The sequence below is a fragment of the Esox lucius genome, chromosome 5, assembly GCF_011004845.1.
Source record: "Esox lucius isolate fEsoLuc1 chromosome 5, fEsoLuc1.pri, whole genome shotgun sequence".
Lineage (NCBI taxonomy): Eukaryota > Metazoa > Chordata > Actinopteri > Esociformes > Esocidae > Esox > Esox lucius.
The window spans coordinates 20,501,518-20,516,398 of NC_047573.1; positions in this window are offsets into that span (position 1 = coordinate 20,501,518).

The following is a 14,881-nucleotide window of genomic DNA, read 5'->3' on the forward strand; positions in this document are numbered from 1 at the left end:
TTGTAAATGATGCACTGAAGCTCTATTTGCCACGTGATACGTAATCAAAATACCAAAACGTTCTGGGGGAAAATCTTGTCTGAAGTCATATATATCCTATACAGATGTGCTCATAAGTTTGCATACCCTGACAAAAATTGTGAAATTCTGGTATTGATTTTGAAAATATGACTGATCATGCAAAGAAATGTATTTCCTTGAAGGAAAGTGATCATATGAAACCATCACACAAATGGCCCTGATCACCCAAATGGCCCTGATCAAAAGTTTACATACCCCTGAATGTTTGGCCTTGTTACAAACACACAAGGTGAAATGGCCATTAAAGGTGAATTTCCCAGATCTGTGACTTTTTAAATTGCGTTAATGTCTGTGTATAAATAGTCAATGAGTTTATTAGCTCTCATGTGGATGCACTGAGCAGGCTAGATACTGAGCCATGGGGAGAAGAAAAGAACTGTCAAAAGACCTGCGTAACAAAGGAACGATGAAAAAAGGATATACAATTCTGGGATCTCTTGATACCAAGCCAAGGTCAGGTAGTCCAAGAGAGATTTCAGCCAAGAGAATTGTTCAGGATACAAAGAAAAACCCACAGGTAACCGCAGGAGAAATGCAGACTGCTCTGGAAAAAGATGATGTGTTCGTTTCAAGGAGCACAATAGGACGATACGTGAACAAAAATGAGCTGCGTGGTCGAGTTGCCAGAAAGAAGCCTTTACTGGCTAATCACAGACCAAGTTGACACTCCAGTGGTTACAGCAGAAAAAGGTGAAGGTTCTGGAATGGTCTCAGTCTCCTGACCTTAATATCATCGAGCCACTCTGGGGAGATCTCAGACTTGTGTATGCAGACTTTTGAACAGGGGTCAGTTCATTTTTTTCTTTGTTGCTATGTTTTGTTTTATGATTGTGCCATTCTGTTATGACCTACACTTGAATGTGAATCCCATAAGAAATAAAAGACATGTTTTGTCTGCTCACTTATGCTTTCTTTACAAATGGTACATACCTGGTATGGTATCTCACAAAAGTGTAAATATTTGATTATATCTTTTCATGTAACAACACTGAAGAAATGACACTTTGCTACAATGTAAAGTAGTGAGTGTACAGCTTGTATAACAGTGTAAATTTGCTGTCCCCTCAAAATAACCCAACACATAGCCATTCATGTTTAAACCGCTGGCAACAAAAGTGAGTACACCCCTAAGTGAAACTGTCCAAATTGGGCCCAATTAGCCATTTTCCCTCCCCGATGTCATGTGACTCGTTAGTGTTACAAGGTCTCAGGTTTGAATGGGGAGCAGGTGTGTTAAATTTGGTGTCATCACTCTCACACTCCCTCATACTGGTCACTGGAAGTTCAACATGGCACCTCATGGCAAAGAACTCTCTGAGGATCTGAAAAAAAGAATTGTTGCTCTAAACAAAGATGGCCTAGGCTATAAGAAAATTTCCAAGACCCTGAAACGGAACTGCAGCACGGTGGCCAAGACCATACAATGGTTTAACAGGACAGGTTCCACTCAGAACAGGCTTTACCATGGTCGACCAAAGAGGTTGAGCGCACGTGCTCAGCATCATTTCCAGAGGTTGTCTTTGGGAAATAGACGTATGAGTGCTGCCAGCATTGCAGAGGTTGAAGGGGTGGGGGGTCAGCCTATCAGTGCTCAGACCATACGTTGCACAAAATTGGTCTGTATGGCTGTCGTCCCAGAAGGAAGCCTCTTCTAAAGATGATGCACAAGAAAGCCCGTAAACAAGACAATCAGACTAAGGACATGGATTACTGGAACCATGTCCTGTGGTCTGATGAGACCAAGATAAACTTATTTGGTTCAGATGGTGTGTGTGGCGTGTGTGGCGGCAACCAGGTAGGGAGTACAAAGACAAGTGTGTCTTGCCAACAGTCAAGCATGGTGGTGGGAGTGTCATGGTCTGGGGCTGCATGAGTGCTGCCAGCACAGGGGAGCTACAGTTCATTGAGGGAACCATGAATGCCAACATGTACTGTGACATAATGAAGCAGAGCATGATCCCCTCCCTTTGGAGACTGGGCCGCAGGGCAGTATTCCAACATGACAATGACCCCAAACACACCTCCAAGACGACCACTGCCTTGCTAAAGAAACTGAGGGTAAAGGTGATGGACTGGCCAAGCATGTCTCCTAAACCCTATTGAACATTTGTGGGGCATCCTCAAACGGAAGGTAGAGGAGTGCAACAAAGATCTTTCAGGGAATACTGCTGCCTACTGTATCGTCTCCACACAAAAATATCCCACAATGCCTGGCAAAACAGGGTTGTTGAAATGGAAATAAGCATGTAGTCAGTTTAGCCTTATTTTAATGCTAGGATTCTCTGCTGGTGTAGTTCTGTCTGTGGCTCAGCTTAATCCCGGAGGGTCAGACCCTGTCCCATATATTCCATACATATGGTGTTCAATGGACTTGGTTTCTGGTTAGACCGACAAGGCAGGCTCCCTTTAATTAAGTGGTCATTTTGTGGATCAAAGGTAGGCAGGTGGCGGGTGGACAGTCTGGATGACAAGTGTAGTGTACTAATTGTCAATTATCCGTAATTAGATTACAGTGGTCTAATTTTCAGATGTCATGTAAAAACTACATAAAAGCTATTAGCAAAATGCTAATGCAAAAGCAATAGGTGTGGATTCAGGGGTGAGCCTGCTGCCATGATTAGATTGGAGTTGCTATCCCTCCCCTCTTAGTTCCTCAGACAGACAGACAGAGAGACAGAAATGCTTGACTCCAGTCTGTATTACTCCGTAGTATTTCTCTCAGGACACAACTATTCCCTTATTTCTATTGTAAAAAACAACAACACACATTTCTGAATCATAGCTAGACGTTGCCATCAAGCTGTTTAGAGTTTATTTAGACTTTTCCGCATATTTGTTTACTAGGCTTTGTTTATAAGGCTTAATCTTAGATGGCTTGCTTCAGTCTGCTATTAAACAGACACTTAGAGACTTAGAGACTTGTCAAGATGTATCTGATTTACGTTTCTAATAAATAATACAAACACGTCATTTTTCCAACGTTGACATAGTATCCCAAAATGGAATCGGGTTTTGTAATTCAACAAACTGTGAATGAAATCCAGGGGAGGTGAATACTTATTATCTATCCGCTATGAAGGGCACTATTCGGGGAATATGGTGAAACTTGGGGTGCAGACACTCTGACAGCACTGGTCCCACTGGAAGACCAAACATTTGTGTTTGGAAATGATGAATCATGAGTGAGAAAAGAACAGTCTACTGCAGCTCAGCAATGACCCACCTCTCTGCCTTTATGCCTCGGCTGCCAGTTAGTGAGGATCTGGGGAGGAAAAGAACTAGAGAAGGAGGATTAAAAAAAACTAGAAAAGCGTACATTTTACCAGATCTGCAGTAGACAGAACTGATAGACTTCCGCTCAATAACAGCCTAGATCTCTGCCTATATCGCCCTCTCTCTCTCATTGTCCGACCCAACCACTAGAAACAGACACTGCACATCTGGCTGGTGTGTGGGTGGGGGGACGGGCGGGGACTGGGATTGATTATAAAATTAGAGAGAGAATGGGGAACATTTTCAGAAATACCTAACATATCAAATAACCAACATAGTTGTTCATCCGGTTTTTTTATAATGAAACTTAAAAAAGTTACTCATCTGAAGACTGTAACACGCGTTACCAAGGAAGCATAACATGAAAATAAAACAATAAATTGCCTCCAAAATGAATTATGAATATGAATATAATGTGTTCCTACTTAGCTACAAGAGTGCATTAAAGAACAGGTTACACGCCCTTTTCTGGTCCACTCCTGAAAATACTTTTCAATCAAACTTTTCAAGGCCAATGAGGGTTCAAGCCTGTCGGTTCAAGCCCCACCTTTCAAGTAATATAATCTCTGGTCTTTATTGTGCTGGAAGGAATCTCTCAACAAAATGGAGAGTATTGCTCTCGGGCAGTCTTTCCCTTGCCCTGATCCAGGACTCACTCTCATTAGCTAGTGAGGAGGCGTATTCCATAGAGCTGGAGGCCATGGAGGAAACCTGCAGTAAACAGGTAGCTAGTGAGACACCCAACGCCAGTGATGAACCAGGGGGTTCAATATCGACAAAGCCAATACATGGTAGACCAGCTAGAGGAAGTACAGTGCTCTCCACAATTATTTGCATCCCTTTTTTACCCCTCTAGTAAAGAGAGGTAAAAAAGGGTTATAAAAAATTCTACTTATGGTGAATCAGCTTAATGTTACCCTGGAAAGAAATTTGAAACATTCAACCTTCAATTGAAATTTGATTTATTCAGAGAGAAAAAAATCTGTCATCCATAAATAATTATTCATAAAATTCTGACTAGCCTATCCGGGTGGTGGGATGGCAATTCCATACAGTGGATATGTTCGTTGTTACTTATTTGTGTCAATGAATGTTTTGCTTATGTTATGTGGGTGTTGCAAGTTGTCACATTATTCTGAGCTGGTAGGATACTGTCATCTTGCTGCCTGAAGCACAGGCCAGAGCAGGCTGTGTTCCAACAAAGTCAAACATTCTGTCTCCAACTCATCACTCACTGGGCAATCCTTCTGTCTCCGACTCACTGGGCACTCCTCTTGATGTCTCTTTATTAATACTCTTTCCATGCTCACTCCAAACATTCAAAAATAAATATAAAATTCAAACACAGCATCTACTTTTGTCATTATTTAGTCTAATATTTAATTTTGAAGGAGGCTATCTGATAGAAAGCACTCAACTATTCAACAGACAGTTGTAGGCTGTGCCGGCGATTAGGTAAACCGTTCACTAAACAAAGCACACACGGCCCTCAGACTCAGATTAAGGCCCATTTAAATAATTTAGGATGTTATCGAAAAGCATTGATTCTCTTTGCGTCAGAGCTAGATTACATGTCGGGCGCATAAAGTAAATGACTGATGCTGTGATTCTTTCCCCACAGAAGGCCTAGGTCCAATTGCCACGGTTTGACAGTCTTGGTTTCAAGAGTGGTGGATGTGTTAAAGAACAGATCTAAAATGTATTTTTTTCTAAAATAAACCAGCCCCCATGAGAAGTCTTGCACTTTATTTCCGGGTGGGCTGGCTGCTGTTGCGAACATTGCTGCGTATGCAGTGTAAACCGTCCTCCACTTAACTGTATGACATACTCCTCCGAGAAAATAACAAGCATTTCAGAAACTGTCTATATGAGGGGCAAGTTTGAGATGGGGTTTCTTCTACAATTTGTACAGTGGCCACATGCTTTGTAGGTATAAATCGAGAATTATTTTATGGAATATCTTTTAATCAATTAAAGATTGCATTTAGTGACCCTGTTCTGAGGACGTGTACATCTACTGAGTACGGTTGCTCCACAGTTCAGCCTCAAGGCACTGTTCATCTGTTCAGAGAAGATGTCCAGCGTTGTGATATCAACATGTCTGGACTGAGTGTGTGAGCTGTTCTCCGCCTCGGCTGCCTCACAAATGCCACTCTATTCTCAATGAAGTGCACTTAAGGGCTATGGCTCTGGAGTTCTGGTCGACAGTTGTTATATTTAGGGAATAGGGTGCCATTGTGAATGCACACATTTGGCTCAGTCCAAGACCTATTGAGGGCCAGCCAGAGAAAACACCTCTCCCACCAGGACAGCAAACTGAGCCACAGATCTAGACGGAAGAATCAGTGTCACACTGCTGGATACCAGGACAGAAAGGCCCCTGACGACAACCCAGATCTTGCTCCGTGTGTTTTGTTCGAGGTGGTTGACATGTTGTTGAAGTTTTTTGGGGCTTTTTAGTATCATGTTATGAACATGCCATTAACTGCCATGCCATTTCATATCCACTGGGCTGCTTGGGTTGGTTTGATTAATGTAGATGCTATTGACACCACTCCCATTCTGTTGGTGGATAAGTGTTAAATAGGTTACGTGCTATTTTAGTCCATCAGAGCACTGACCTTGAAACGTATTGGTCTACAAAGTCACAATCATAAAGAAGGACTACAGAGCCATACAGCAGAAACTTAACAGCAGGATGTAGGGCAAATATACTGTAAAGAAAAGCCATGTTAGATGTTCTTGCTCTGTTGAAGGCTGACTTGATAAACTGTAAATCTCCAACTCTACTAACTTTATAAAAAAGACGCCGGGTGTGTCTTTGGTGGTTCCTTGATGACGTTGATCATTTACTCCCACTCTATTGTATCCAGAGTAGGGGCGATGTGGTCTCTGCTGCTCAGTCCCTCCTTCAGTATTTGTAGACGTCATTTTCAAAGGATTCTTTTATTATTTTTAAAGAAGTTGAGGGCTATCTAAGAAGCTATATTTCTTTACCCAAATATGTTATTGGTCAACTTTTATATTTTTAAGAACTAAGTGACATGATATGTTATGATATGCGCATTGAGAGGTTACACAGTTTTTAGCAATTATTGTTACATTTATGCCCAAAGGCACTCTTTACAAAACCTCTTGTCTGCCCTTGAGGAAAATAAAAACAGTGGTCTGGAGAATCTAACATAAATGTAGGAGATCCACAATATCCATGTAAGGTACTGGTGTGAGTGCTCCCCTATTGTTCTCAAAGGGACGTTAGAGCCCCCTCTAGTGGCCACATCTGTGGCTCTGTGTTGCGCTCCAGTGGGCTTTGCCTGTCTGGATCTAGATGTTGGAACTGCAGCACAAACACATGTTCATCTGATGTATAGCTGACAGAAGGAGGGAAGACCAATGGGGATGTATTATAGGTGGATGAGGGGTTACAGGCTGGGGGATAGAGTGTGAGGTTGGGCTTCAATGGAGAACTGATGGCGAAATACTATACACTGGATTATGGCAATGTTTGGAGAGAGGGAGAGAGAGCACGCATATCCTAAAGGGGAGTGAAAAGAGCTCCCTCTAAAACACAAAACGGATCCTTTGCAATTTCACTGTTGTAGTCACTGCTTTCCTTTGCTGCTCTTTTGTCAGTTCTACACATTTTACAATTGCTTTTTGAAGAATTCCTTCTTACAGTTTAGATTACATACATAAAAAATCTTTGGAACAAAATACATATATATACATACACAAACCCAATTCCAAAAAAGTTGGGACACTGTACAATTGTGAATAAAAACAGAATGCAATGATTTGGAAGTTTCAAATTTCAATATTTTATTCAGAATACAACATAAATGACATATCAAATGTTTAAACTGAGAGAATGTATCACTTTAAGGGAAAAATAAGTTGATTTTAAATGTCATGGCATCAACACATCAAGTTGGGACAAGGCCATGTTTACCACTGTGTGGCATCCCCTCTTCTGAGGAGACAAGTTGCTCAAGTTTATGAATAGGAGTGTTGTCCCAATCTTGTCTAATACAAGCTTCTAGTTGCTCAACTGTCTTAGGTCTTCTTTGTCGCACCTTCCTATTTATGATGCGCCAAATGTTTTCTATGGGTGAAAGATCTGGACTGCAGGCTGGCCAATTCAGTACCCGGATCCTTCTTCTATGCAGCCATGACATTGTAATTGTTGCAGTATGTGTTCTGGCATTGTCATGTTGGAAAATGCAAGGTCTTCCCTGAAAGAGACGACGTCTGGATGGGAGCATATGTTGTTCTAGAACTTGGAATTAACTGTCAGCATTGATGGTGCCTTTCCAGATGTGTAGGCTGCCCATGCCACATGCACTCATGCAACCCCATACCATCAGAGATGCAGGCTTCTGAACGGAGCGCTGATAACACCTTGGGTTGTCCTTGTCCTCTTTAGTCCGGATGACATGGTGTCCCAGTTTTCCAAAATGAACTTCAAATTTTGATTCGTCTGACCACAGAACACTTTTCCACTTTGCCATAGTCCATTTTAAATGATCCTTGGTCCAGAGAAAACACCTGCGATTTACGCACAGAGATTGTTCCAGATTCTCTGAATCTTTGGATGATATTATGCACTGTAGATGATGATAACTTCAAACTCTTTGCAATTTTTCTCTGAGAAACTCCTTTCTGATATTGCTCCACTATTTTTCCCCGCAGCATTGGGGGAATTGGTGATCCTCTGCCCATCTTGACTTCTGAGAGACACTGCCACTCTGAGAGGCTCTTTTTATACCCAATCATGTTGCCAATTGACATAATAAGTTGCAAATTGGTCCTCCAGCTGTTCCTTATCTGTACATTTAACTTTTCCGGCCTCTTATTGCTACCTGTCCCAACTTTTTTGGAATGTGTAGCTCTCATGAAATCCAAAATGAGCCAATATTTGGCATGACATTACAAAATGTCTCACTTTCAACATTTGATATATTATCTATATTCTATTGTGAATTGAATATAAGTTTATGAGATTTGTAAATTATTCCTTTCCTTTTTTACTCACAATTTGTATAGTGTCCCAACTTTTTTGGAATCGGGTTTGTGTGTGTGTGTGTATATATATATATACACACACACACACCTCTTTTAAGATTACATAGGCTGTGAATATTATAATTTTTTTATCTTGTTATTTGTGCACAGTCTTAAGGATCTGCCTGTTGAAATAAATTTTCCACTCATCAGACCGATTGTTTTCAGCATTGGAAAGAACCCAAAGATTCCTATCCAAGTGCTGCTATGATCTATGATGTGAGTGGTGATCAGACAATAAAAAAAGAAAATGTGGTTTTGCAGCTAGTGATTAGTATTGTTTTCACGTGGCAAAATGAAACGTTCTCCCGGCAGCTACGCTCAGTGTCACTCAGTTTATGTGCTTTTATGTTTTTAAAAACTGAGTGAATTGATATGTTGGCACATTGAGCAGTTTTACGCCTATATAGTGTTGGTAGGAAAATAAATTCCAGGTAGCACAATAAACATCCTTATAAGTTCCTCAAGGTAAAATGTTTGATATTTTAGTCAGTAGACCTTTAAGAGTTAATTAACTGAGGACTGTGTACTTGGCTCTCCTTTCCCCTTTTTCACATTGTTGACAATTTTCATTGCATGCCTGACAGAGTCTGGTCTTTGTTCTGTTTTCAAGTTATTGTTCACATTGATAGCCCCCCGACAACTGTTTAGGCTCCATCCACCTCCATCTTCCCGATTCTGGGCTTGGTTTGGAGGGCAAGGCTCAGACAGTTTGTGTGGGCAGGTGCAGATAAGAAGACACTTGAGACCCTAAGACATTCTTGAATACACACATTAAAATGAACACCCACTCAGATTAGATCACTGTACCGTTTAATGACAATTGCATTGCAATTATTGGTACAATAAAAAAAAACATCTGTTGAATGATTTCTATTAACAGTAGGACTATAACATGTCACCACTGAAATGCAACATTGAAGAGTACAGAAAGATACACAATGCAACCCCGAGATTAAAGTCCACATTGTTGAAACTGAAAGAAAAAACCTCCCAGCAAAACAGTTCGAAGAAGTGGCCTCAGTTTACACAAATCAACTGTTCTCCTTTTTGTGGCCTCCCATCCTGTCCTTCCCCAGCCCCAGTCACTTCTCCTCTTCACGAAAAGAACATGAAACATCATTCATAATGAAATGTGCGCAGCAGCAGTGAGTCCAGCAGGAAGTATTGCTAACAGCTGAAAGGAGATGGGACAAGATCTGCCAAGACGCATTCCACTGTGCTTAGTCAAACATAAAGCTCAGTGGAGCCAATGAAGACTGTTCCAAGGTGACAGAACGCCACGGCCAAATCGGTTGAGCTGGAGCGCCAATGGGGAGCGTGCTGGCCAGCCTGGGCAGGTACTGCTGCTGGAGATGTGAGGAAAATGTAAGGGGAAACACAAAGAAAACACAAAGATTGAGTATGTGTAGTGTTTCGGGGAGAGACATGGAGAACAGACCCAGAGGGTGGGTTCAGGGCTGTCAGGGGGGTTATTAATGCAACGAGTAGGGCGAGGGGAGGGAGAAAACACCAGCCAAATCCACTTTCAAGTGGAGGCAGCGTCAGCCCTGGGGCCTGCCTACCGAAGGGGATTTGGGAGGTCTCTGACAGCTTCTGTGCCAGTGCCCTCCGTCTCCTGGCTGTCTTCCTGCATTTGTGTCGTGCAGTCACCACTGGTGCATGGTCTTTCCTTTTGGCTGCTCTTTAGGAGCCATTGGTGCAGCGCTTATTTGGGGGGTGCCAGCACGGTTTGCGCCCCTGTATGTTTTGTCCCAAATAGAATACTTTCCTTTAGCACACTGTTATTGACCAGGGCATATAGGGGTCTACAGTACCTTTAAGCAATACACTAGGGTATGAGGTGCCATTTGGGCAACACATTGTACAGTCTTTTAAATTAAAACCCACAGCTTCTTTTAACAGTGTTTATATTATATATCAATATAGCCTAGTATGTTGTCGTTCTAAAGAAAAAATACTGTTTCTGGATTTCATTTCTAACTGGGATATTGTACTAGGAGGACTGTTGATAAGTTCTTATACAACTCTCTAGCATCCCCCAATCATCTGGTGTGTTATGAGGTCCTGAAATGTTCGGTGTCATTTTAACAGTTTTACAGAGAGAAATGGCACCCTATTCACTATTAGCAAGGGGGTTTATTTTGAGATGGAATGAGAAGGAGAAGTTACAGATGACGTTGAGCTCAGCTTAACACGCCCAGCTACAGATGAGTTCAAATTCCAAAGAGTGATCAGTCACTAGTGCATAGTTAATCGGAACGGTCTGTGTGTTTTCAACGTGGTGTATGTATGTGGAAGATGATGTAGAAGTGTTTATTTATTGGGCCTTCGAATGATTGACTGATTGGATTGTCTCGGTCTGAACATGTCCACTGGAAAATAATTTCCATCTAGGCTAGCTAGTAGAGTTTTGCCAAAGTAAAAAAGAAACTTCAACCGAGTTGTAAAAAGAACTGTCTGGTTTGGTTTCCTGCACGGGGAGAAACACAGACAGAGAAAAATGTGCCTGCTTTTTATTTATTTCAGATTTGCATGGTATGGCTGAACAATATATTGTAAATAGTCCATTTGATCCCACAAAAGACATTTACATTCAGGAAAGACACACTTGCTCACGCTGGTATGTAAAAGGTCAACAGCAAATCCCAGGAATTGGCTCTGAGGTCAAGGAGAAAATAGGTGAAGAGGCTTTAACAGTTAGGCTTTAACAGTTACCCCCCACTCCCTGGCATCATCATAATGAGTGGTTGACCCCCCCCCCCCCCCACGCCTGTAAACCATTGGTGTGTCCTCTCCATGCTGCTCAGGCTGAACCCTCCTCTCGTCCTGGGCTGTCTGCTCTGACTCTTAACAGATCCCACAGATTGAAACCAGCTGTGGATGCTGGCTGACGTACAGCCCTGAGGAAACACATGTAGGTCGGCACAATTGCACGCACACCAGTATACGAAAAATGGCACGTTGAAAACTTTTTTTGCAGGTTAACTGCAAAATCACAGTAAAAACAACTGTTGTTTTGAATGCAGTTTTGTGCCACAGTTCTTCTGCACTCGGGCAATCAGTTTTCATAATGGCAGTGCAAAGAGAGGGTGGTTTGATTCTGTAGAGACGAGCGCGGGGGAGTTTTTTCAGCATCGGGAGAGAAAAAAAGGAGAAAGTGGTGGTGAAACAAAAGAGACCCTGGCAACAAGTATGTTCCCTGCTGCCGCTGCATTTGCTCGGAGCCAATGGGAGATTACCATGTTGCAGAGTTAATCCAAAGAGGAAGGTTCATTCAAATGAATTCTGAATACTTACAGTACAAAGGTCAAATAAAGAGAGTGTACATTTTCTTGTTCTATACACTGGTGTTGTAAAGGTGTTTAGCCAGAGATTAGCCATTTTTGTTGGTGACTGATTAATTAGGTGTAAGAATCTTGCCCTAGGACAGATTACCTGGTTTAGGGGGTTGGAATCAGCAAGCTTTTCGTAGCTGGCTAAATGCTCAAAATGATAGGTATTAAAATCTGTTTTAGGGTTCGGAGTCCATTCATCATTTTTTAAGGTATAAAAGATATTGCTTTTTAGAGGCTCTAGTAACCTTGACAACAATAGTCAATGATCTTTTCTAGTAAAGATTCTAGAATCACAGCCGAAGATGCCGCTACGCTCCTTTTTGAGTGAAATGTGTATTTTGAAAACTGGGGTCTGGAGCAGGGTACACTACAACCACATTCATTGATGAATTGTTAAGTGAATTTTAGATTATTTAGTTATTTTTGCCAAATCCTTCTTATTGTTTCAGGGCTAACTTTGTGATCGAACTCATTGTGACTGAAAGAGTCAAAGCTGAATTTGGTTAGTATTCCAAGGATACAGTGCCCTCCTTTAGTATTGGGTCAGTAGAGTCAAAATTGATCATTTGAACAAAGGAATCACCACTCATTGCGATAAATGTTTGAGTTTGTGTATTCAGTCTCTATATGTTATCTGACTCTATTACGCGTCAAAGAATATGTAAATGAGCATGCGATGGTATTCGCTACCATTGAAGAGAAGCAACCCCGCTGCTCTCTCCTTACAAAAAAGCATGCCTTGGCACGTAGCGTTCATTATAAACAGTCTTGCAGTAAACGGGGAGAAAGGTTAGGAAGAGGTCCCCAATAACATAAAACAATGGTTTCATAGTAGTGCTGTACAGTGTTTCTCATGTTTGTTGCAGTTGTAAATATGTTCCATTAAATTAATTAAGGACATTGTACCTGGATCTGAACCCATGCAGAAGAAGAAGAACTTCATTATTTTCGTACAGAGTTGATTCATTTTACAGTTTTAAAACACACAAGTCAAGAGTCGTACCCCACACACACACACGCGCACGCAGTATATCTTCGAAAATATTAGCCGAGTCATATGAAATGCTATTTAGTTATCTACTCAACGCATAATTCTCAAAACAATGATAGGCAATATGCCTACCAGGTGTTAAATATTTTTCAAGTTACAAGGTTTATTTGTCAAATGCAACAACACAGCCAGGATGAGTTGCATTGAAGAACTTTTACAGGAATTGTTTAATAGATTAGGCAACATTTGTTAGACATCTGTAACATTGCGCTGCCTTCAAGATAAAACATGGAATATACCACGACAGAAAAGGTGTGTTGGGAAGCACTCTGTCAAAGGATGATTATTTGCATTTGACGCGGCCACATAACTGTCCATACAGATATGTGATTCTACTTGCTTCGCGTCTCTGGAAATGGTGGTCATTGGTTATCAGTGCCTGCTGACGTCATTATCACAGTTTATTTCTTTCATATGCGTTTTGAAAATCCATCAGTGGTGGTCATAATAATCACCGTTTACATTTGCGCAGGTAAATCATATTTCTATGCTTGTGTTCACGATTGCAAGTTTTGACAATGTTGGTGGTGGAGCAAATCATTACACTGCAGCAGATTTAATTTATGCACGAAAAGCTACGGACATCTTAACTTTATATACAACGTCAATACCCTTTTCGAGTAATTGCCATTTATTTATTTTTAGTTTTGAAGTCATTAAAAACATTAATAAAACACAAATAACAGAACAGGCTTAAGCATCATTAGATTTTGGGTTATGTTCAAATGAAAAGTCAGATTCTGGAAGATCGAGGTTTATTGGATTAATTGGAACGACTGAATATCTGGCAGACCTTTAGCATGTAATGTAGAGATGTAGCCCAATCATACTGAAGTAAAAACCAATGGTTTAGAAACCCATTTCCAACGGCACTGTAGCCTACACAACCCATAAGGTAAAATGCTAATTCTGTTTTTGGCCAGCTATGTAAACTCTAACATTGATTGATCCTGCAAAAGGTGTTCAGTTGGTTATAGCCAAAATGTTCCTATTTGCTTTCCAATGCCTCTTAATATGAAATTAATCAGATTACGTTACTGACTTTGAGTAATCAAAAAGTTACATTACTAATTACAAATGTGGACAAGGAACTTGTAACTGTAACAGATTACATTAAAAAAAGTTGCACACACGCACACACGCACACACACACACACTGTTCCTTATGGTAGCTTTTAACCTCAACAGCCTCGCCTATTTTAATTCCCTGACTCAGACAAGCGCTTTGTAGGAAAATAGGAATTAAATGTCATGTCTGAGGGGTATTTATAGTGAAGTAAACATTAGACTAGAGGTAATTATATGCTCTTGTATGGTTGAATAGATTTACAAAATTCCCAGTCCCAAGTCCAGTGTCCTGACACCCAGGTTGGCATCCAATCTTACGACATCAGTCATTTTGGGTCATTTTGATACTCTTAAAATACATACTACTGATATACTAAAACATGTAATATTTGAAGACATGGGTTTATAATGAAGAAATTACAGACATTACATATCTTTCTGATTTGTTGAGTGCCTCCTTCATTTTAATTTGTCTGCAATAAATCAAATTCAGGTTTGACTTGGAAAGCAGACCTAATTATAGTTAAGAGACACATGAAGGATATGTGGAGAAAGACCGGAGTGACAGAAGCACTCGCATCTCACAACATGACCCCAACAGAGGAGGCATTCTTCTCCCGACTCCCCACCGTCTCCCATGTCCCCTCCCTAGAGCATGCCCACCAATGTGCTCAATGTCAAGAGCGGAAATGTTCACTTAGTCCAGGAAGTCTTTGGTTTCCCACACCTATGAGTGAAGAAAAGCTTCCCAAATGACACCATATTCCCTAGTGCGTTACTTTTCACCAGAGCCCTATGAGCCCTGGTCAAAAGTAGGGAATAGGTTGCCATTTTGGATGAAACCCAGGTCTAATCCAAACAACACAGGGGTTATTACAGGGATCATAACATAACATATGGGAATGGTAGAGGTAGACCCGAGGAACCAAGACGGTTAGGTCTACCCGGTAAATAAAACAAACAACCCTTTAATAGAACCTAATGATCATTTGTGCCTGGTGATCTTATT